This window comes from Somniosus microcephalus, chromosome 5 (genome assembly GCF_052327205.1).
Source record: "Somniosus microcephalus isolate GS21.2 chromosome 5, FLI_Smic_1.0, whole genome shotgun sequence".
Lineage (NCBI taxonomy): Eukaryota > Metazoa > Chordata > Chondrichthyes > Squaliformes > Somniosidae > Somniosus > Somniosus microcephalus.
The window spans coordinates 302,456,777-302,482,496 of record NC_140991.1 but is presented as its reverse complement, the minus strand read 5'-3'; the positions used below and the strand labels follow the sequence as shown (position 1 = coordinate 302,482,496).

The 25,720-nt window shown below is 47.3% G+C and overlaps 1 long non-coding RNA gene across 1 annotated transcript in view; it reads right to left on the bottom strand.

Annotated features, from left to right (window-relative positions):
- The window catches only part of LOC147117866 (uncharacterized), a 46,841-nt gene that overhangs the window by 10,955 nt on the left and 10,166 nt on the right, over positions 1-25,720 (bottom strand). Inside the window, exon 2 of the long non-coding RNA XR_015078311.1 lies at positions 5,201-5,331. This is a non-coding gene — a long non-coding RNA (uncharacterized LOC147117866). The remainder of the gene's footprint in view (positions 1-5,200; positions 5,332-25,720) is intronic.

The following is a 25,720-nucleotide window of genomic DNA, read 5'->3' as shown; positions in this document are numbered from 1 at the left end:
AAAATGCAGATTAATACAAAGAAAACATGTTGTTAGTTAAAAGTAAAATACTTTTGTTTTAAGAAAGGGAGATGTAATGATATCAGCAAATAGTGATGTTATTTGCCTGTTCGATTATGATGTCTTAATAACATGATTGCAGGTATTGATTACTTATGCCTGACCAGCAGAGGTCATGTGACCGAGAGAAGCAAGGCAGAGAGTTTTACTTTCACTTTGATTCTAGCTGCATCACAGTATAGAGTGTTCTGTAAAAAGGCTGTTAAAAAGAGTTGAATAGACTTTAGATTAAAACAACTTTCTCTTTCAAGAAATGAGTCTTTATTGAACCCAAAAAGAAATCAACACACAATCAATTCCCATTTCAAAAGCTTGTGTGTTTACAACTTTCTGTCAACAACCCTTCATCTTATCTCAGAAGCCTGTATTGACACAGCCTGTATCACTGAGGCTTCCTAGACTTTTAAACCCAGTGTATCATGTATTAATAATATCAGAATTCTGTTCATATGATGGTGTATTTTTCTGAAATTTGGCTTATTCCTTCACAGGTGAACCTTCATGCACTCCCTCTATGGCAAGTATATCCTTCTTTAGGTAAGGAGGCCAAAACTGTACACAATACTCCAGGTGTGGTCTCACCAGGACACTATATAATTTCAGTAAGCCGTCATTACTCTTATACTCAAATCCTCTTGTAATAAAGGCCAACATACCATTTGCTTTCGTAATTGCTTGCTGTAACTGCATGTTAACTTTCCATGATTCGTGTACAAGGACACCCAGGTTCCTCTGAACGCCAACATTTCCCAACCTCTCACCATTTAAAAAATACTCTGCTTTTCTGTTTTTCCTACCAAAGTGGATAATACACATTTCTCCACATTATATTGCATTTGCCTTATTATTGCCCACTCACTTAGCCTGTCTATATCCCCTTGAAGCCTACTTGCATTCTCCTCACAACTTACATTCCCACCCAGCTTTGTATCATCAGCAAACTTGGATATATTACATTTGGTCCCCTCATCCAAATCATTGATATAGATTGTGAATAGCGGAGGCCCAAGCACTGAACCTTGCGGTATCCCACTAGTTACAGCCTGCCAACCCGAAATTGACCCGTTTATTCCTACTCTCTGTTTTCTGTCCGTTAACCAATCCTCAATCCATGCTAATATATTACCCCCAAACCCATGAGCCCTAATTTTGTATAATAATCTTGTGTGGCACCTTATCGAATGCCTTCTGAAAATCTAAATACACCACTGGTTCCCCCTTATCAATTCTGCTAGTTACAACCTCAAAAAACTCTAACAGATTTGTCAAACAAGATTTCTCTTTCATAAATCTGTGTTGACTCTGCCCAATCCTATTATTCTGAGTGGGATTGACAGGATAAATGCTGAGAGGTTGTTTCTCCTGGCTGGAGAGTTTAGGACTAGGGGTGTAAGATTTGCAAAATTTGTGCATCTCCCCGAAGGTTATTATCGATAAAAGGGACGCTGCGTGGACATGTTTGAATTAAAAAGGGTACCCAAGATGGCGTCCGTGCCTCATGGCAGAAAGCCTACGGGTCTCCAAAATGGATTCTGCAGCCCAGACAGTTTGGGAGAAATCGAAACTAAGGCTGCAGGTGCCCTGTGAAAAGAACTTTGTGTTTTGGGACCCAGACAGAACTGTGAATTATGTATTAGACCAAATTGGAGACAGATCTAAATTCAATGAGGCCTACAGTTAAAACCATCAAACAATCTGCATACATAATCAGAAACAGATTAAGCACATCCCTCAAGGCTGGACAAGCCATCAAGGACTTTCAGGACAATACGAGTCAATTATCGGGCCGGTAGATGCAATTACCGGCCATCTAAAAACCGTCAGTATAGATTGCTACCATTATTTTAACTAGCCCACCAAAATTAAAACAAAGAACTAACCTGATTTGGCGGGCAGATAAGGGTTTTTTGACGAAGGTATAATTGAAGGCCCCCAGGTAGCAATCGAAAAAAAGAGGAACTCCTGCTCTGCTCTCCTGCTGCTCTGCTGCTGTGCTGGTGTCAGTACTGCCGCTTCCCGGCTCTTCGGCCCCTCGCCCTCGTTGCTATCACTCTTCCCCCATCCCGCGCTTACCCCTGGCCTTTGCCCGTGCCCTCTCGCACTCTATCTGGACTCGCCCCGACACCGGGTCAGGCGAACATGGGCAATTCAGGCCAGGCGAAGCGGGACGCGATGAGGGGAGGAGGAGGAAAGACCACCCGGGGAAGGCCAACTGAGGGTAGGCTTCGAATCATCGGGCATTCAGCCTCAGCCGAACTGCGGCTATCTTCATGCAAACTCAAGCTGTCGATGAAGGACCATCCCTGCAAAGTAAAGTACCCAAGCAGAGACTTTAACTTTGGGGTACTCGAACCTGGACAACGCCCTTGCAGCACCCGGAGCCCACGTGACGACGGCAGGCTCCAGAGAGCACCAAGAGCGAACCCTGAACCCAACCACTGTTTTGAGTCTAACAAACCCTTTTGATTGGTGAGCATGAATTCTGACCCCTCATAGCTTAACCTAGTTAGGTATAGGGGGTGGGATAAGGAAAAGGCGATTGTTAAGATAGTTGTTTTCCCTCGATGTGCCGTGTGTTCCCCATTCCCTGTATAAGTATAGTATTATTATGACTCTTGTAATTTTTGCCTGTAGAAGTGTACACTAATAATTTTCCAGAAGATTGTATCAAGTTTTCCTCTTCAATAAAATATTGGTTTTGTTTGCATCCAACCACCTGTCTACTCGAGTCTTCTCTGTATCGCTGCCTGTATCTAAGTCCAGTGTCCAGAACCCAGGGGGCGAGCAATTCGAACCGCTCAAAGAAGGTAGTCAGAGGCAAAGCTGACTGACCCGAACACACCTGTGCAAAACCCCCTACAGGGGGCATAGTCTCAGGATCAGGGGTCAGCCTCTTAAGAGTGAGAGTAGGAGGAATTTCTTCACTTAGAGGGTTGTGAATCTTTGGAATTCTCTGCCCAAAGGGCTGTGGATGCTGAATCATTGGCCACAATTTCACCTACTGAGGCGGGTCCGGGGTGGCCGGGGTCTGCTCTGCTGGAGTGATTTTACGTTAATAGGGCTTGTTAAGCCCGCCCAGCGATGTTCCTGACCAATTAAAAGGAAGCGGGTCTGATAACACTGACAGTTGTGCTGTTAGTGTTCTACAGCATTGAGGTGCTGCAAACAGTGACAAGCACTACACAAAGGAGCACGGCTGCACCCAGGCTCTCCCATGACTCCCTCTATATGCTTACGGAGGGAGTCACAGCACGCAGGGAGGTTCTCTTCCCTTCTAATGGGTGGAAGAGACCTCCCCTGTTGATCAACGTAGCCTGGTTGCACATTGCACAGGAGGACACAAATAGGGATGTGGTCAGGTGGACCAGGCTGCAGTGGCGCAAACCTTTCAATGATTACAGTAGATCACGAAACGTTACTGCAAAACTACACCCAACCTCATCCTGCTGTGCCAGTCATCACATCCCCATCACTCTGCCTTCCCTACCCTACTCCTGCACATCCTTACTCACACCAACTTACCTTGCACCTCCACCCATCCCTCTCTATCTACAGTATCACTTCCCATCTCACTAGCCACCCCTCACACTCACCCTCATCCTAGTGCAAGCATACCAACTAACAACACACAAGGGTAGACACTTGGGTGTTTTCAACAATGTTCATGTAAAGTTTCTGTTAATGTGGTGTCAAACATTGAAATCTTTATTTTCAACACTTTGCATTCTTGGACAGATTTGTGTGCACCTTTGGAAGTGGCTTAGTGAGTTGCAGTGAATTGAGAGACATAACGGTACCCCCGCAATGGTGGTGAGTGTGAAAGGAATGGCTTGGGCATTGTAGGGATGATTTATCGTGTTGGTGTGGGGTGGTGCCAATCTGGCACTTCATGTTGCAGCCAGGGTGTACAGCGTCAAGCGAAGTAACTGTGGCCATGGTGAGGCCACCCCTGACATCGGGGGCAGCAATGTGGTCGGGTGCTGATGCCCTGTGTCCTGTGTAGCATCAGTTGGTTGCAGAGAAGGTTGGCGTTGATGTTGGTGCTGCTGGTATACCAGGTGCTGCTGGTGTTGGGGCTGATCGTGGTGGGATTCTGAGGACCAGGGTGAGATTTTTTCAAGGGCACTGATGCTGATGGAATAGATGAAAGGTGAGGTTGAGATGACAGAAGCGATCTGTCAATGGTGAGAGAGGTTGTTCCAATAAGGTGATACTGGATAGAGAGTTTGCTCCAAACACTTGCAAGCTGCATAAAGCTCAATCTGTCTTCCAAATGCAGTAAGCAACAGTTTCTAACTTTGGAAAATGAACACCTATGAAATGGGAGCTTTTATAGATCATTTGCAGCTATCATGTAAAGAAATCGTCCCATGCTGACACAGCACCTGACCTCCTTCCCTGACGTGATCCCCGAGCAGTGGGGAAGCCATTGGCAAACTCTAAAAATAGTTTTTAAGTGCCTGTTAACAAGCTCTTAATAATCTATATTGCCTCCCCCACCGCTTGGTGTCGGGTCTGTTCAGCACTGAACAGACCCGACACCTGGGAGACTAGCGTGGAGTCGGGCTGACAGCGGGGTTCCCTACCCGCTGTCTATCATTTCAAAATTTCATAGCTGACCTGGCTCCGATCCCGTCCTCTCAGCTCTGGTAAAATTCCGGCCATTGAGTATATTCAAGGCTGAGATAGATAGATTTTTGAACTCTAGGGGAATCAAGAGGTATGGAGATTGGGCGGGAAAGTGGAGTTGAGGTCAAAGATCAGCCGTGATCTTACTGAATGGCGGAGCAGGCTCGAAGGGCCATGTGACCTACTCCTGCTCCTAATTCTGATGTTCTTATTTTATTGTTGGATGCTAGGGTGGGATTATTATGGGTAATCTTCTGGCTGCATTGCTGACAGGTAGCTTCATGCGCTGGGTTGCATACTGGAGATATGAGCGGGTGCGGCAGTCAATTTTCCGACCATTTAGATTAATGGTTGGAAATTCGTGTGCACTGCAAACCCATGCGTCCAATATGCAGCAAGCAAGGTTCTATTCCACAGGTGTGATCTCAAGAAATGATCCCTTTGGTGTCCTGGAGGAATAGACTTTGTTGGGTGATTGTTTTTTGAGATATCCTTGATTTTTCTCACGTACCTTGGTTATTAGTTGCTTATGATGATGTTAATGCAGGAAAATCCTCTCCACTGTGGCCGGGAAACAAACATTTCTGAAGTGCCACGGACAGAAATATCATGGCCTAGAGGTTCTTGGTGGAAACAGTTGACCTTGAAAATCCAATGGACAAATATATTATTGTATAAACCCAATCTGGCTCATTAATGTCCTTTAGAGAAGGAAATCTGCCCTCCTTACCTGGTCTGGTCTCTATGCGACTGCAGGCTCATAGCAATGTGGTTGACTCTTAATTGCCCTCTGAAATGGCCGAGCGAGCCACTCAGTTGTAACAAACCGCTCCAAGAAACAATAATAAGAATAAAACCAGACTGGCCATCCGGCATCGAACTCAGCACCGACTTCGGACACAACAATGACACACCCAACCCAGTCCATCCTGCAAAGTCCTCCTCACTAATATCTGGGGACTTGTGCCTAAATTGGGAGAGCTGTCCCACAGACTAGTCAAGCAACAGCCTGACATAGTCATACTAACAGAATCATAACTTTCAGCCAATGTCCCAGAATCCTCCATCACCATCCCTGGGAATGTCCTGTCCCGCCGGCAGGACAGACCCACCAGATGTGGTGGCACTGTGGTATACAGTCGGGAGGGAGTGGCCCTGGGAGTCCTGAACATGGATCTCAGGCCGCATGAAGTCTCATGGCATAAGGTCAAACATGGGCAAGCAAACTTCCTGCTGATTACCACCTATGGCCCTCCCTCAGCAGATGAATCAGTACTCCTCTATGTTGAACACCACTTGGAAGAAGTACTGAGTGTAGCAAGGGAATAGAATGTACTCTTGATGGGGGACTTCAATGTCCATCACCAAGAGTACTTGGTAGCACCACTACTGACCAAGCTGGCTGAGTCCTGAAGGACATAACTGCCAGTCTGGGCCTGCAGCAGGTGGTGAGAGAACCAACACGAGGGAAAAACCTACTTGACCTCGTCCTCACCAACCTACCTGTTGCAGATGCATTTGTTCATGACAGCATTGGTAGCAATGACCACCGCACAGTCCTTGTGGAGACAAAGTCCCGTCTTCACACTGAGGACAACCTCCATCGTGCTGTGTGGCACTACCACCGTGCTAAATGGGATAGTTTCAGAACAGATCTAGCAGCTCAAAACTGGGCATCCATGAAGCGCTGTGGGCCATCAGCAGCAGCAGAGTTGTATTCCACCACAATCTGTAACCTCATGGCCTGGCATATCCCTCACTCTGCCATTACCATCAAGCCAGGGGACCAACCCTGGTTCAATGAGCAGTGTAGAAGAGCATGCCAAGAGCAGCACCAGGTGTACATAAAAATGAGGTGGCAACCTGGGGAAGCTGCAACACAGGACTGCATGCATGCTAAACAATGGAAGCAACATGCTATAGATAGAGCTATGCAATCCCAAAACCAACGGATCAGATTAAAGCTCTGCCGTCCTGCCACATCCAGTTGTGAATGGTGGTGGACCATTGATGGGAGGAGGAGGCTCCATGATGGCAGAGCCCAGCATGCGAGTGCAAAAGACAAGGCTGAAGCATTTGCAACCATCTTCAGCCAGAAGTGCCGAGTGGATGATACATCTCGGCCTCCTCCTGAGGTCCCCACCATCACAGAAGCCAGTCTTCAGCCAATTCGATTCTTTCCATGTGATATCAAGAATTGGCTGAGCGCACTAGATACAGCAAAAGCTATGGGCCCCAAAAATATCCCGGCGGTCGTGTTGAAGACTTGTGCTGTTCCAGTACAGCTACAACACTGGCATCTACCCGACAATGAGGAAAACTGCCCAGGTATGTCCTGTCCACAAAAAATAGGACAAATCCAATCCGGCCAATTACCACCCCATCAGTCTACTCTCAATCATCAGCAAAGTGATGGAACGTGTCATCAACAGTGCTATCAAGCGGCACTTACTCACCAATAACCTATTCACTGATGCTCAGTTTGGGTTCCGCCAGGACCACTTAGCTCCAGACCTCATTACAGCCTTTGACCAAATATGGACAAACGATCTGAATTCCAGAGGTGAGGTGAGAGCGACTGCTCTTGACATCAAGACAGTATTTGACCGAGTGTGGCATCAAGGAGCCCTAGAAAATTGAAGTCAATGGGAATTAGGGGAAAGACTCTCCACTGGCTGGAGCCATACCTAGCACAAAGGAAGATATTTGTGGTTGTTAGAGGCCAATCATCTCAGCCCCAGGACATCGCTGCAGGAGTTCCTCGGGGCAATGTCCTAGGCCCAACCATCTTCAGCTGCTTCATCAATGAGCTTCCCTCCATCATAAGATCAGAAGTGGGGATGTTCTCTGAAGATTGTACAGTGTTCAGTTCCATTCGCAACTCCTCAGATAACGACTAGTCTATGCCCACATGCAGTAAGACCTGGACGGCATTCAGACTTGGGCTGATAAGTGGCAAGTAACATTCGTGCCACACAAGTGCCAGGCAATGACTATCTCCAACAAGAGAGTGTCTAACCACCACCCCTTAACATTCAATGGCATCTACAAGATGCACTGCAGCAACTCGCCAAGGCTTCTTCGCCAGCACGTCCCAAACCCACAACCCCTTCCACCTAGAAGGACAAGGGCAGCAGCTGCATGGGAACACCATCCTGACTTAGAAATATATCGCCGATCCTTCATCGTCGCGGGGTCAAAATCCTGGAACTCCCTCCCTAACAGCACTGTGGGAGTACCTTCACCACACGGACTGCAGCAGTTCAAGGCGGCGGCTCACCACCACCTTCTCAAGGGCAATTAGGGATGGGCAATAAATGCTGGCCTCGCCGGCGACGCCCACATCCCAGGGACGAATAAAAAAAAGTAGCAATACTAGAAATGCCACAGAATATGATGCATTCCTGGATCTAGGAGCAGATGAGAAAGTAATTTATCAAGCTGAGAAAATCTGCCATGGTTAGATGACTCTTCATATTCCCTGTACTGAGTCTATGAACAAAATAGACATGCAACAAAATGGTCGATTTTAACCCTGCCCGCCCAGCGAGAATGGCACAAACGTACGTGCATTTTCCCGCCCCACCATCTTAACTCAGCTCAGGACAGGCACGGGAGCTCCGCCCACCGCAGTATAGTGAGCGCCTACTCTACATTCACAAGTCGCGGTCTGCCGCTCATTTTAACTTTAAGAGTTGGGGGGCCGACGCGAGCCAAAGCCAAAGCCGAACCATGGGAGGTGTCAGAGAGGCCAATTTAAGTTGAAAAAGATGACATTCCTGTGCATATCTTTGTGGACCAGGAGGAGCAGCTGTGCCCCCAGCCCCAGGCCCTGCAGCACTCTCTCCCCCCACACCCCTAGCACCGGTCTCGCCCCCTCGACCAAACAATATCTTTGTACTGGCGACCGTTGCCTTGAGCCCATGGTATCTTTGGGCTCCCGTTCCAATTCCACCTCCCGTCCGCGTCCCCTGACATCGCTCCCGCTGGTTTCGGGCGGGTCACATGACTTGCTGCATTTACAAGGAGTTCAAAAGGCCTGGTAATCTAGCAGAAGCCTCTGCAATGTAATGCTTTCTTCTGTAAAGGTTTGCCAAGATTGCAATCTTCAAGGTAATCTAGATACATGACACACGTTTAGTTAGGAACAGACAGTGTGGAATGCAGGATAGCCACTGGGTGTCACTCTGTGTGCTTGTCAAACCTCCCAATTTCTACTATATTCTACCAACACATTGGCCCAGTAATTCCGTTCCAAACGCGTGAGTACGGTCGGGGTACTCACGCTACTGGCCGGAGGAAATGCCGGTTTTCAGCATGCACAGCGCATGCGGGGAAAACCGGCATTTCCTGTCCTCTGAACGAAGGGGTTCAGAGGCACAGCGCGTGCGACTGCACAGGCAGCGCGTGCGCAGTGAACTTCGTCGATTTCATTCATGGATTCAGTGAGGTTAAGTCCTTACAACTTACACATGAAAAAAGCATGTGTAAAGTTGCTCCAGAGGCTGCGGAGGAAGATATATTTTATCGTGGAGCTTCTGAAAGGCAATATTTGTGTTTGGGAAAGGGAGGAAAGTTATTTTAAGAAATGCTGAGGTAAGTTTTAAAGTTTAATTTTTTTTTTTTTTTTTTTTTTTAAACGTGTTTTCAGTACTGTAGGTAGAAGGAGCTATTGTGGCTGTGTGAATTGAATTTGCTGTGTTTATTAAATGTGAAAATGACTGTTCTAAAATGAATAATGTAACATTTCCAACATTTTTAAGAGAAACTTTTCATCAGTAATATATTCTTTTAAGTAAGTTACTTTCTCTGAAAGTCATAATTAAATACATACATTCATACACGAGTAAAGGAATATATACATATATGCAAAGGAATATATACAGACAGACATACATAATTACTTAAAAGAATATATTACTGATGAAAAGTGTCTCTTAAAAATGTTGGAGTCATTTTCACATTTAATAAATACAGCAAATTCAATTCACATAACCACAATTACTCCTTCTACCTACAGTACTGAAAACCCGTTTTAAAAAACAAAAATAAACTTTAAAACTTACCTCAGCATTTCTTAAAATAACTTTCCTCCCTTTCCCAAACAAAAATATTGCCTTTCAGAAGCTCCACGATAAAATATATCTTGCTCCGCAGCCTCTGGAGCAACTTTACACATGCTTTTTTCATGTGTAAGTTGTAAGGACTTAACCTCACTGAATCCATGAATGAAATCGACGAAGTTCACTGTGCACGCGCTGCCTGTGCAGTCGCACGCGCTGTGCCTCTGAACCCCTTCGTTCAGAGGACAGGAAATGCCGGTTTTCCCCGCATGCGCTGTACATGCTGAAAACCGGCATTTCCTCCGGCCAGACGCGTGAGTACCCCGACCGTACTCACGCGTTTGGAACGGAATTACTGGGCCAACATTTTACATGTCAATAAAATTAAAAATTTAACAATTGCACGATTTGCCCCCTCGCATCTGCGACTGAGGGTCCAAGGAGGTGCATTGCGCAAGAGGTCATCGTCGTACGTATCCTCACACTGTTCCCTTTTGGGAACTGTATGAAGTGGTGGAAGGATTTCTGGCTACGTTAACGCTCCTTCCGTGACCATAACCATCTTCATACCAGCCATTAGGGTGGTTAGTCCTGTGGCGTGAGGGTTTTATGGGCTCCCACAACCCATCTGAGGGGGGGGGGGCCACCCACACCCGCGGACGCAAGTATCCCGCTGGATGTCCACCCAGAATTTACAGTTGGAGCTCTGACTCCGCTTGCCGGGACTGTCTGGAGCGGGGTTCGAAACCCTACTCCTTCTGGCCCAGCGGCGGGGATGCTTACCGCTATGCAAAAGGCCCACTCCGCGCAAAAGGTGACACCCATACGTTTCCTGCGCCTTTTCCCTCCCCGTGACTGGAGCCCTATGCTGCCACTTGAAAGACCAAGCTATCATCTGTCCTTTTTGCGGCACCTTGGACTTCTCATTACCAATGATGAGCAGGCGCTGCGCCTCCACCTCGTTGAGGAGATTGCTGAGGTCATCATCAGTTCAATTGTGAGTTCTTTTAATGCCGTGAATTGTGCTCATTCCAGCCATTTCACGTTGCTAATCGGAGTGGGCCTTTGGCGTAGCGGTAGGATCCCCGCCGCTGGGCCAGACGGGGTAGGGTTTTGAACCCCGCTCCAGACAGTCCCGGCAAGTGGAGTCAGAGCTCTGGCTCTAAATTCTGGGTTGACATCCAGTGGGATATTTGCATCCGTGGGTGTGGGTGGCCCCACCTCCTCGTATAGCTTGTGGGAGCCCGTAAAGCCCTCCCGCCATAGGATTAACCACCCTACTGGCTGGTACAAAGATGGTTACGGTCACGGAAGGAGCATTAATCACGGCCCTAAATCCTTCCACCACTTCATACAGTTCCCCAAAGGGAACAGTGTGAAGACACGTACGACGACGTTGCTAAATAAATAAATGGAATGAAAAAAATTCTCAGGGCTTTTAAAAGTCTTTAAATTGCTTTAATTCTGTTTAAAACTACTTCAGATTCTTCAAAATAAATGTAAACGTTTTTAAAAGTTTATAAAAGTTACCAAAAGCTTCATAAAAATAACAAAAACCTATTTAAAATGCTGCTCTACATGTAAACATGCTTTGCAGCTTGTGAGAAACATTGGGGGCGTGTCCTATTAAACTGAGACCTCAAGGGGCGTGTCTCAGTTGCACAGCGCGCTCCAGGCTTCACGCTGGCTGCACTCCTGGGCGGCATGACGTCAGACGCTGCCCGGGTTTCTTCTCTTTCAAAAAGGAATTCCAGGCGTCCCTGGAGGTGAACGGCAGGCGCGTCGGGTAAGTGCAGATCGGGGGCTTGCACGCGCGGCAAGCCCCCGATCCGAATTTCTGCCCCACTACTTCTCTGCTTGCAGAACAAGGCAGCACATTGGGAGTTCCTGCTATGAATACTCACGCTGCTGGTGTGGAGAACTTTGTCTTAAATGTACAGCTGGCTCTCTTGTCCAGCATTAACATGCTGGGAAATTAGATTGAGAGAGAGCCATTACGCAGCCCTTCACAGATCTCATTTGAGCAGGGGTGCTGATCTGAATGTGTTGGGTGTGGCGCTAAACAGTAGCCTCAGCTTTGTCAGCTGCATTCAGCCCCTGAAGCTGGGCAGTTCCTCTGCATGTCTATCGAACTGCATGGGAGAGGACCAGAGGACTGGAACAAGGTCTATGAAGCACTGCTTGAAGACTCTCCCCAACTGATCCACTAGCATTGTAGGTTGCCCTCTGTAATGTATATATACCTTAAGGGAGAGAACTACTTTTTACAGCTCCTGTATACTGTAGTACCGGCAGTGACCACACCTGTATATAAACCCTGAGTAGTGATCTGTACAGTTAGTTCTAGAGTCACCCTCATTCAGTAAACACCTGTTGAATCGTTCCCTGCAGCCTGTTGTCTGATTATTGAAGGACACAACATTAAGATACACGGATATAACACCCTCCATAGAGCAGAGTGAGCATTCACAGCTGGGCTTAGGACCTGTGCTACTGGGGCCTCTGCTACAGATATCGCGGAGTTGCCACATTACTCCATTATAGACAACAATGCTAAGAACCCATCCTGAATGGTATCACAGATGTGGCTCGTGGACTCCTCCACACGCCACGCTGTGCTACAAGCTAGCCATCCAGTCAGCAGCTGCCTGCTCCTTCTCGACCACCGTCATTTGCACTTCCTCATCTATGTACTGCTCAGTGACTTGCAAAGTGTGCGGAGAGGTGTTGGCTTCTTAGGGGCCGCTGGCAGCGTTGTCAGACTGTTATTGCAGGTTACGTAAACAGAAGATAAAAAGGTTAGAATGCTGGCTCCAAGAGCCACCTACAAGCCATGTTTGAACTGCAATATAGGCTGTGTCACAGAGTTATACAGCACAGAAAGAGGCCCTTCGGCCCATCGTGTCTGCGCCGGCCATCAAGCCCTGTCCAATCTAATCCCATTTTCCAGCATTTGGTCCATAGCCTTGTATGCAATGACATTTCAAGTGCTCATCCAAATGCTTCTTGAATGTTGAGGGTTCCGGCCTCTACCACCCTTTCAGGCAGTGAGTTCCAGACTCCAACCACCCTCTGGGTGAAAAAGTTCCTCCTCAAATCCCCTCTAAACCTCCTGCCCCTTACCTTGAATCTATGCCCCCTTGTTATTGACCCCCCCCTACTAAGGGGAAAAGTTCCTCTTTATCTACCCTATCTATGCCCCTCATCATTTTGTACACCTCAATCAGGTCCCCCCTCAGCCTTCTTTGCTCCAATGAAAACAACCCCAGCCTGTTTAGTCTTTCTTCATAGCTGAGGCGCTCCATCCCAGGTAACATCCTGGTGAATCTTCTCTGCACCCTCTCCAAAGCAATCACATCCTTCCTATAGTGAGGCGACCAGAACTGCACACAGTACTCCAGCTGTGGCCTTATCAGCGTTTTGTACAGCTCCATCATAACCTCCCTGCTCTTATACTCTATGCCTCGGCTAATGAAGGCAAGTATCCCATATGCCTTTTTAACCACCTTATCTACCTGATCCGCTGCCTTCAGGGATCTATGTACATGTACACCAAGGTCCCTCTGACCCTCTGTGCTTCCTAGGGCCCTACCACTCATTGTGTATTCCCTTGCCTTATTTGTCCGTCCAAAATGCATCACCTCGCACTTTTCAGGGTTAAATTCCATTTGCCACTTTTCCGCCCATCTGACCAACCCGTTTCTATCGTCCTGTAGCCTGAGGCTTTCCTCCTCGCAATTTACCACCCCACCAATTTTCGTGTCATCTGCGAACTTACTGATCATACCTTTTACATTCTCATCCAAATCATTTATGTAGATCACAAACAGCAAGGGACCCAGCACCGATCCCTGAGGTACCCCACTGGACACAGGCTTCCAGTCACAAAAACAACCTTCGACCATCACCCTCTGCCTCCTGCCACTCAGCCAGTTTAGGATCCAACGTGCCAAGGCACCCTGGATCCCATGGGCTCTTACCTTCTTGACCAGTCTCCTATGCGGGACTTTGTCAAAAGCCTTACTGAAGTCCATGTATACCACATCCACAGCATTTCCCTCATCCACACATCTAGTCACCCCCTCGAAAAATTCAATCAGATTGGTCAGACATGATTTACCCTTGACAAAGCTATGCTGACTATCCCCGATTAATCCTTGCCTCTCCAAGTGGAGACTAATTTTGTCCCTCAGAATTTTTTCCAATAATTTCCCTACCACAGATGTTAGGCTCACTGGCCTGTAATTCCCTGGTTTATCCCTGCTACCCTTCTTGAATAATGGTACTGCGTTAGCTGTTCTCCAGTCCTCTGGTACATCCCCTGTGGCCAGAGAGGTTCTGAAAATTTGTGTCAGAGCCCCTGCAATCTCCTCCTTTGCTTCACACAGCAGCCTGGGATACATCTCGTCCGGGCCTGGGGATTTATCCACTTTTTGGCCTGCTAAAACCGCTAGTACCTCCTCCCTCGCGATGCTAATATGTTCAAGTATATCACAGTCCCCTTGCCCGATTTCTATGTCTACATCGCCTTCCTCCATAGTGAACACAGATGCAAAAAATTCATTTAAAACCCCACCTACATCATTTGGCTCTACACACAGATTGCCACTTAGTCCCTAATGGGCCCTACCCTTTCCCTGGTTATCCTCTTGCCCTTAATATACTTATAAAACATCTTAGGATTTTCCTTTATTTTGCTCGCCAGTGTTATTTCATGGCCCCTCCTCACTCTCCTAATTTCTTTTTTTTAAGTATGCCCCTGCACTTTTTATACTCCTCTAGGGCTTCCTCCGTCTTTAGTAACTGCCAAAAGCCCCCCTTTTTTTCCTAATGCATTTTTGTATATCCCTTGTCATCCAAGGTTCCCTTTGCTTGTTGGTACCACCCTTGACCTTTACGGGAACATGTTGGCGTTGTACTCTATTTCCCTTCTGAAAGTCTCCCACTGCTTTGATGTGGATTTTCCTGTAAGTAGCTGCTCCCAGTCCACTTTGGCCAGATCCTGCCTTATCATATTAAAATCGGCCTTCCCCCAATTTAGAACCCTTATTTCCGGGCCATCTGTGTGATGATATTGTGATTGTGTATGCCTGTGTGTGAGTGAGTAGAGGACACAACATGACAGGAGCAAAATGATACGAAGCTTGAGCTTGAGGGAGGCCTCCAGTTTCACCTTCCCTTACTCCCTTCCTGCTCTCAAAGCCAATGATGCCCAGCGCAGCCTCCTCAAAGACTGTCAGGGGCTTGTCGTTTATGGGCACTTCTCCAGTTTAAGTCTAATCTCTTATTTCTTTTATTTATTCATTCATGGGATGTGGGCATCACTGGCAAGGCCAGCATTTATTGCCCATCCCTAATTGCCCTTGAGAAGGTGGTAGTGAGCCGCCTTCTTGAACCACTGCAGACAGTGTGGTGAAGGTGCTCCCACAGTGATGTTAGGTAGGGTGTTCCAGGATTTTTTTTGTTTTATTCATTCATAGGATGTGGGCATCACTGGCAAGGCCAACATTTTATTGCCCATTCCTCATTGCCCTTGAGAAGGGCTACATTATATGCTATTTTGTTTTTCAAATAGGCAAGTAATCTAAATGAAAGATGGGCCAAGCTTGCAACCATCCAATAAATTAGTATGCACCACGGAGCTCGGTTTTGCTGCATGGAGTCTAAGATTTCCATATGAATACAGTTTCAAATTGAAGTTGCAACTTGTATTAATGCCATGCTGGACCATGGTCATGTCTGGCAAGTGTTCAATTGGCTCTATGATTCTATGCCTATCTGAGGCATCTACTTGGTATATAGGAGTATTGGATAGCCTTACCTTGGCAGCTTTCCTTAGATCGACCATCATTTTATACATCTGGAGCCAGGTCCTTTGGGTGTTGCTGTGAGTATTCACATAAGAAATAGGAGCAGGAGCAGGGCACTCGGCCCCTCGAGCCTGCCCTGCCATTCAATAAGATCATGGCTGATCCGATTTTGGCCTCAACTCCACTTTCCCACCCGATCCCCATAACCCTTGACTCCCCTGATGCTCAAATATCTGTCTATCTCCACCTTGAATATATTCGATGACTCCACCTCCACAGCTCGCTGTGGTAGAGAATTCCAAAGATTCATTACCCTCTTAGAGAAGAAATTTCTCCTCATCTCCGTTTTAAATGGGCGACCCTTTATCCTGAAACTATGCCCCCTAGTTCTAGATTTCCCCCCACGAGGGGAAACATCCTCTCAGCATCTACCTTGTCGTGCCCCTCAGAATCTTACATGTTTCACAGAATCACAGAATCACAGAAACCCCACAGTGCAGATAGAGGCCATTTCGGCCCATTGAGCCTGCACTGACACATATCCCACCCGATCCCCGTAACCCCACGTATTTAATCCCCCTAACACTAAGGGTCAATTTATCATAGCCAATCAACCTAACCCGCACATCTTTGGACTGTGGGAGGAAACCGGAGCACCCGGAGGAAACCCACGCAAGATCACCTCTCATTCTTCTAAACTCTAATGAGTATAGACCCAACCTGCTCAACCTTTCTTCATAAAACAACCCCTTCATCTCCAGAATCAACCAATGAGCCTTCTCTGAACTGCCTTCAATGCAAGTATATCCCTCCTTAAATAATCAACTATCTCCTGCCAGGCTTGTAGGACCATTCTACTCTGGTGCCAAAGAGGTAGACCTCCTTTCTATTACTTCTTGCAATGCTTCCAACGAAGCGACAACAAATCTGGTGGCGCAAAGTTGAAAACCTTCACCGTCCAGGAATATCAGGGCACAAGCTCTCCTTCCCTTCTGTTACCGGTGAGAATGTAAGCCTTTAAATGGCCGCTGCAGTCCTTTAAATCAGCCTCAGCTGCTGATCTTGTGCAATCACTCGGTTAGACAGCCCACTGCTTGCACAGTACAGAGGACTGATGCAAATCCCAAAGATCAGGGATGAACTGACACAAAAACCACTCACCAAGCACTGCTAACCTCTGATTTCTGCTGGGACATGAAATTGTGGGCTATTGATTCTGACCTATAGAGCCATTTGAAACACAGGCTGGGCAATTATATGTAGCAAGAGCCATTATACAGAGCTGGAGAGCAGCGAGAGAGCCAGCAGTGCTATTATTGTAAAGAGAGATTGCATTGGAAATACAGGCTAGGACTTCTCGACATCCATTCAAAGAAACAAGACCTGGATCTCAATCTAGTGCTTGTCAAGCTGGGAGAAGTTAGTGCTAGCTGGATACTGCTATCTGAATGCAATTAAGTTAAGTAAATCTGCTATTTTCTTCTTCTTCTTCGGCAGTCCCTCGGAACCGAGGATGACTTGCTTCCATACTAAAAATGAGTTCTCAGGTGACTGATGAGTCCAATGCGGGACCTCCAGTCTGTCACAGGTGGGGCAGACGATGGTTGAAGGGGCGGGTGGGTGGGGTGTTTGGGCTGACGTGCGCTCCGTCCGCTGTTTGCGCTTGGTTTCCGCTTGTTCCCGGCGAAAAGACCCTAGGGCCTAGAAATTCGGTATGGCCCCGCCAGGTCTTTTGCGCCCGAAATTTTGCGCCTGCCAGGATTCCCGTAGCGCCCGCCTATAATTCAGTTGCGACAGGCCAAGACGGCGGCGGGCACTATTGCAGGGTTTGGCCGCCTCGCTAGGGGCGATGAATGTCACTTTCAGGCATCCAGCTCCCGCTGCGGCACCCGATGCGGTGCGGCAGGCTGGGGTACTGCAGGCCTCCTCCTTCTCTTAAGGAGGAGCTGCCTGCAGCCGTCAGATCACCGGTGGATTCCCCCGGCAAATGAGCCCGGCACCACGGAGAAGTGCCGGGCTCGCGGGACTCAGACATCAATGCCGCAGGGGGGTGGTGCAGGAGTCCGGGGAGGGAGGTGCGGGCAGGCGGCCGCCGGGAAAGCGGCCGGCCGCCGCTCCACCTTTATGCGCCGGCCTTTCGGAGCTGCAAGACCCCGTTTCACAAACGCTGTTTGCGGCTGCCACGGGCGAGGCGGCCGCAACTGAATTTGGCCATCAGGCCGGAATAGCATTGCAACCGGGGCGCTGCGCACACCGATGACGTCATCGGTGCCGGCGCGGCGCTACCAGCTAACGCCGATGTTAGGGTCCATCTGAATTTCGGGCGATAAAAAACTTCAGGCGCAAACCACTTTATAGCCAATAAGTGGGCGCAAACGCGACTGAATTTCTAGGCCTAGGTGTTCGGCGCCTTCCCGGATGCTTCTCCTCCACTTTGTGTGGTCTTGGGCCAGGGATTCCCAGGTGTCCATTGGCAGGATAGGCACACCAAAGTCAGTGTTCTCGCTCAGGCCAACATCCCCAGCATCAAAGCATTAACCATGCTCGATCAGCTCCGGTGGACTGGTTACATCGTCCGCATGCCTGATACGAGACTCCCAAAACAAGCGCGCTACTCGGAGCTCTGACACGACAACAGAGCCACAGGTGGGCAGAGGAAACGCTTCAAGGACACCCTCAAAGCCTCCCTGAAAAAGTGTTATTTTCAATATTTGAAACTTTTTATTCCACCCGTACTCGGAATCCAATTCCAACTTGAGTTTATTTGAGGTACAGATTTAAGACAACGCTTGAACGTAAGAACACATGACAATGGAAGATGGAAGCATTATGATTAATCCTAAAGAAATAAATTTTTTGTTATCATTACTTAGCCCAATATCTGTAACAAACTCATTCTCATGACGTTCTCTGCCAGAACTTGAGAAAGGTTTTATGCTGCAGCATTCTTGCGGAGCAAGCAATTTATGTTTCAAGTGGCAAGATCCAAAAGCTGTTTTTCAAATTCAAGGCAACAGGACCCAGAGGACAAAAAAAAGCAACGTTAAAGTCTGAAAACTGAAAGAGCTGCACCGAGGACTCAGGAAATGTACAAGTCGATACAAAAATTAGTAAAGGATAAAAAGGCACGGCACAAAAACTGGCACACTAAATAAAGAAATAAAAAACAGGAAATGCTGGAAAAACTCGGCGCGTCAGGCAGCACCTGTGGGGAGAGAAAACAGTTAACGTTTCAGGCCGGTGACCCTTTGTCCGAACACTCTATAGAGAAGTGATTTAAAAGGATATGAATTTCACAGGTAGATAAAATTAGTTGTTATATTTCAAAACGTTGATAAACATAAGAAATAGTGGGTCTGGGGTTTCAAATTCTGTGCTCTCCAGCTATGGGTGTCTGGAGAGATAAAATGAAAGGACAAAAATTCACAAGATGTCAAGGGCAGAATCAGGCAACCCAACCATTAACCTCACTCGATAAAATAAAATTCCGGGCAGAGGGAATTAAAACCCTCTGCAGTCAGATTGGAGAGATGACTAGGAATAACAAAATTACTGTTCTGTGAGATTTTAATTATTACATAGGATTACCTAGGATATACGGCACAGAAACAGGCCATTCGGCCCAACTAGTCCATGCCGGCGTTTATGCTCCACACGAGCCTCCTCCCGTCTTTCCTCATCTAAATCTATCAGCGTAACCCTCTATTCCCTTCTCCCTCATGTGCTTGTCTAGTCTCCCCTTAAAAACATTAGAATTGGGAGCTGGAGTTGGCCATACGGCCCCTCGAGCCATTCAATAAGATCATGGCTGATCTTCGACCTCAACTCCACATTCCCGTCCGATCCCCATATCCCTTGATTCCCCTAGAGTCCAAAAATCTATCTATCTCAACCTTGAATATCCTCAACGATTCAGCATCCACAGCCCTTTGGGGCAGAGAATTCCAAAGATTCACCACCCTCTGAGTGAAGAAATTCCTCCTCATCTCAGTCTTAAATGGCCGACCTCTTATCTTGAGACTATGCCCCCTAGTTCCAGACTCTCTGGCCAGGGGAAACAACCTCTCAGCATTAAATGCATCTAAACTGTTCACTTCAATCACTTTCTGTGGTACCAAGTTCCACATTCTCACCACTCTCTGGATAAAGAAGTTTCTTCTGAATTCCCTGTTGGATTTCTTGATGACTATCCTATATTAATGGCCTCTAGTTTTGCTTTTCCCCACAAGTGGAAACACTGGCCAGAATTTTCTCCAGGGAGGCGGCTTGGCGGCGGGGGGTCTCCGAGGCCGGTGGGAACCCAGGGGACCGGGTTACCCATGGGTCCTGCTGACTTTAACGGCAGGGCCTGATTTGTAAATGAGGCCTCGGATTCCCGCCCACAGCCAGCCAGATTGAGAGGCTGGCTGGCTGCGGGTGGGTAGGCAGGCCTCAGATGTGAGGGGTGGGTCCGTGGGGGAGAGGGGTCGGGGTTCAGCATCAGGGATTGGGGGGTTCGGAGGTCGGCATTGGAGATCGCGGGGTTCGGGGGTTCAGGGGTCAGCATCGGGGATCGCGCGGGGGGTCGGTGGGTTACGCAGGGAACCTGGATCCAGGAGGTCAGTATAAAGCCATTTACCTCCTGGATGCAGCAGTCTCCACATCGGTTTAACTGCCGGGTTTCACGAATTATTTGAAACCCGTCCACAGGCAGTTAAATTCAAAATGGAGGTGTCCTACTAGAAACATGGACACCATTGTTCCCGTTAAGCTGCGTGGCCGCACAGTGCTCTGGAGGTCCCGCGCAGGCTGAGTACCAGCTTTTATATGGGAAAAACCTGACCGGCGCAGCCAGTTAAAGGGCCTGCGCACCAAAACAAAGTAAGAGGGAACATTGATGGAAACCCCAGCCCCATCCCACCCCCACTCCCGTCCCACCCCCGCCTGACCCCCACCCCGCCCCACCCTACTCCCGCCCCGTCCTGCCATACCCCCACCCCATGTCTACCCCACCCTCGCCCCACCCCCACCCTACCCCTAGTCGCACCCCACCCCCACCCCATCTCCACCACGCCCCACCCGACCCTCACCCCACCCCTGCCCAACCCCCACCCCACCTGCCCATCCCCCACCTCACCCCTGCCCCGCCCCACCCCAGCTGACCTCCTCACTCAGCAGTTTGCAATATTTACCAGTCGTTATTCTGGCCATGTACGGATGTTGGGAGAGATGTGGACAGGTGTGTTTCTCCGCCAATTCCCATTTCTTTTATTCTGCGCTATCTTGAGTCAAGTCATTCATTTTAAATCATTGAGGCTTCTCCAATCCTCTATTTCAAAAGCCTTTGGAAACATTCTTCATTATAAATGTCCAGGCTATTCAATGGCCCTGTGTTGCTGGCAATGCTGATTGCTGTCAAGAAGCATATCTTTCAATCCGATATATGTCAGTAAAATAAATAATGCAGCTCATTGAAATATGGATCGTGTCCTTTGTGTCTTTCCTTTCATCATCATTTTCCATCCTCCTCTTCCAGAGTGCTTCAGGGTAGATTTTTTGAGGTGAGGCCCCACAATGGGAGCACAGATTGAAGGATCAGGCACAAAGGTCAGTGTGCCTGAATCGAGGCATTCCAATTTTCCAAATCATTAAAGTTAAATGACTGCAAAATTGGTTACTAGCTGGAACTTACACCATCCTGTTAAACGGCAGTTCTGCCTCCAGCGAGCTGGATTGTGGTACGGGCTCCCACCTTTGACGACATTTGAAAGAAAGAAAGACTGACAATATTACATTGGATATATGGCACAGAAACAGGCCATTCGGCCCAACCAGTCCATGCCGGTGTTTATGCTCCACTCGAGCCTCCTCCTGTCTTTCTTCATCTAAATCTATCAGCGTAACCCGCTATTCCCTTCTCCCTCATATGCTTGTCTAGCCTCCCCTTAAATGCATCTATATTATTTGCTTCAACCACTCCGTGGCAGCGAGTTCCACATTCTCACCACTCATTGGGTAAAGAAGTTTCTTCTGAATTACCGATTTGATTTCTTGGTAACTATCTAATATTGATGGTCTCTAGTTATGCTCTTCCCCACAAGTGGAAACATTCTCTCTGTATCCACTCTATCAAAACCTTTCATAATTTTAAAGACCTCTATTAGGTCACCCCTCTGCCTTCTCTTTTCAAGAGAAAAGAGACCCATCATCCTTCTGGTATCATCCTTGTAAATCGTTTTTTCCACCCTCTCCTGTGCCTCTATATCCTTTTTATAATATTTATTTATTTATTGCATTTCTATAGCGCCTTTCAAGACCTCAGAGCATCCCAAAGCACTTTACAACCAATTAAGTACTTTTGACACGTAGTCGCTGTTGTAATGTGGGAAATGCAGCAGCCAATTTGAGCTCAGCAAGCACCCACAAACAGCAATGTGATAATGACCAGATCATCCGTTTTTAGGTCTTGTTTGAGGGATAAGTGTTGGGAGAGCTCTGGGCACCAGACGTCAATCTTGAGCTGCTGGCTGTCTGCAGATTACCAGCAGGATGTTTTGACATAGGGACACAGACCGGGGATGGCAGGGGACATTGTGCAGGATGGCAAAGAGGGCAGGAGTGGCAAAAGTTGCAAAAGGTATGCTGGTGGCATTACATGAAGACAAACTAATCAAAATCTTTTTAGGGCCTTAATGCGCCTTGCGCAGAGTGTAAAGGGTTAAATCATGAGGGCAGGTTGCAGTAACCTGGCTTGTAGTCCCTTGGGTTTAGAAGGTTGATGGGTGTTCTAATCAAAGTGTTGACATTGATAAAGCGATTCAAGAGGGTATATACAGAGAAACTATTTCCTCAGCTGGGGGAATCCAGAATAAAAGGATATTGGCCTGGAATCTGCGGCCGGGATGACGGCGAACTGACAGCGTTCACCATCATTCCGCCTTTGAAACTGACCGCAACTTCGGGATTTGGCGCAGGCAGAAATCCCGAAGTTGCGGTCAGCCATTCACTGCTCCTCCGCAGGCTGTGCTGTGCCATCCCCTCCCCCACAGAGCTGGCAATCGGTGAAATCTGTCAAATCATTGGGACTGGCAAAAACTTCCGCAGGAAGTATGCTGCTAAATTCCCCACTAAGAGATAGACCCAAAGCGATTAGGGTTTTGGGGGGGCGGGGGGTTTGGCAGCATTATTAATGCTAAACAAACATTCAGGGCCTGAAAAACTAATTTTAATTTTGTGCAGTGAGAAATTTGTCCATTTAAAAAAAAAATTACATTTAAGAAATTTATCCCAAAGAAACTGCAATTTAAAAAAAAATTGTCCCTCTATTTCAGGTTTGCTTTTTCCCCCATGTGAGAGCCCCAATCTTTGTTTTTCTCTCTAACATTTTTCAAATTTTAAGAGCTTACCCACTTCCTTGTTCGCCGTCTGTGAGAATTCTGCGTTTTGATTGGCTGCTTGGCCAGCCTGTTGACATCACTCTTCACACAAGAGGGATCCCCATTAACCTCCCTTGATTTGAATTGAAGGTCAGAAAACCCAAAGTTCTCAACACAGGCATCGCGAGATCCCTGTGCGAAGCGTACTTCGGGGCCTGTAGTGAACGCCTTGGCTTCGCTGCTGACCACAAATCCCGGGCCGTTGTCTGAAGATTAGAGCCTTCAAGAGTGATGTCAGGAAGCTGCTTTCACACAAAGGGTAGTGGAAATCTGGAACTCTCTCCCCCAAAAGGCTGTGGCTGGCCGGGGGTCAATTAAAATTTTCAAGACTGAGATTGCTAGAGTTTTGTTGGGCAAGGGTATCAGGGATATGGAGCAAATGGAGTCAAGATACAGATTAGCCATGATCTAATTGAATGGTGGAACAGACTCCAGGGGTTGAATGGTCATGTCAACCGAAGGCGACGTCAGGAAAATCTTTTTTACGCAGCAAATGGTTAGGATCTGGAATGCACTGCCTGAAAGAGTGGTGGAGGCAGATTCAATTGTGGCATTCAAAAGGGAATTGGTTAAGTACCTCAAGGAAAAAAATTTGCAGGGCTACGGGGAAAGGGAGGGGGAGTGGGATTAGCTGAAATGCTCTTGCAGAGAGCCGGCACAGGCTCGATGGGCCGAATGGCCTCCTTCTGTGCTGTAACTATTTTATGATTCTATGGTTGATTAATGTGTCAATGTCATCAATTCCAGAGAGTTCGATTACCTTTACTAAAAAATATTTTGCCTCAGGACATAAAAAAGGACATTTTCCTGGGTCTGTGTCAAAGTGCATTGGTCCAACTGGTTGCTTGGGAAAGTTTAGCAGTTTGATTTACAGGTATGCGCCCCTCGAGCCTGCTCCGCCATTCTATAAGATCGTGGTTGATCATCGACCTCAATTCCACTTTCCCGCCCAATCTCCATATCCCTTGATTCCCCTAGAGTCCAAAAATCTATCGATCTCAGCCTTGAATATACTCAACGATTCAGCATCCACAGCCCTTTGGGGCAGAGAATTCCAAAGATTCACAGCCCTCTGAGTGAAGAAATGCCTCCTCATCTCAGTCTTAAATGGCCAATCCCTTATCCTGAGACTATGCCCTCTTTTGCATGCTGCCTGCACCACAGAGGAGGCGCAAGTAAATAGCGCTGGGTGGTGCCACCACCCATTTTTGGGCCTTATCCAATTTCTAGGCTCATATAAATTGATAGAAATCAATGCTGGACCATTAAAATCCCTTAAATTGAAACTGAATGTAGCATGTAAATATGTATTGGATTCACTTAGCATCAGTATTGATGCCACATGTGAGAGTTTTGTTGAGTCGCTTCAGTACAATTTGTTAAGATAACTATTGGACAAGGAACATCTGTATCCAAACTGTATTGACACCTCATTTTAACAGAAATTTGCAAACCAGCTTCCAAAGCTCACTGGCACTTTTCCCAGCTTCCATCTCTTGCTTCCTGCACTTGGGGATTTAGGATTCACAGATTCCAGTTAACATGCTCAGTGCATTACATTTGGTTTGGATTGGTGTAATTGAATAAAATGCAATCAGACAAATGTGACTGACTCGTGCAATACATTATTACAGAGTGCAAAGATTGCTCAAGACAAAATACGCTTCACAACTTTATTACTTCAACAGATGTGACACCAGAGACCCTGCTGAGATGTATTGGCATGAGATTGCATGGGGAGTTCTCCCGATTTCCCACCACAACTTCAGCAAGAGCGAAACTCCCAGAGAAACACCATAAATTACCAGCTAATTTCCCTCTCCCATCTCCCCACCACGGAAAGTGCCCGATCTCCATTTCCTGCCCTGTAATTGATATCAGGTTCACACATAGATGGTAGCAGGGGTACGGTAGCATAGTAGTTATTTTACTAGACTAGTAATCCTGAGGCCTGGACTAATGATCCGTGAGATGTGAGTTCAAATCCCACCACGTCAGTTGGGGAATTTAAATTCAATTAAATAAATCTGGAATTGCTAATGATGACCATGAAAAACCGATTGTCGTTAAAAAAAACCCCACCTGGTTCACTAGTGTCTTTTAGGGAAGGAATGGCCTATATGTGACTCCAGAGCCACAGCTTGTGATTGACTCTTAACTGCCCTCTGAAATGCTACTCAGGTGTATTCAACACCACCAAGTAGGCAATTAGGGATGGGAAATAAATGCTGGCCTTGCTGCTGATGTCCACATCCTGTGAATGAAAAAAAATATCTGCATACATTGAGGGCTAATTGGCCATACTGAGCTTGTTTCTCAAAAGCAAGCATTTGTACCTGGACTGCTGTTGGGGAGAGGAATTCTCACTTAGGGGGAGAAATTCGTTATAGCCCAGGAATGGGCGCTAACTTTAGAAAAGTTTGAGAATTAGCGCCAGGCACTTATGATTCAAACTGCACGCAAAATTTAGTCTCATTGCACAAAGAAAGTTTGAGTGCTAAATCAAGCGCTAATGGCCGAGCTCAATGGTGTTAAACTCGAAGCGCTGACCAATATCAGGTGCAGTTTAATCACATCATTGCCACAGGCTCTTTCCAGTTCTTAAAGGGGAGGTTCATTGATGCTGCAGAACCTCATTCTCAGCATTGCTGGCTGTGCCGCTGCCTCAGCAAGCACAAGCATGCCAAGTAGAAGGAGCCAGACGACTGCACTGCTGGCACATCCATGCCCCAGGGAGAGAGCC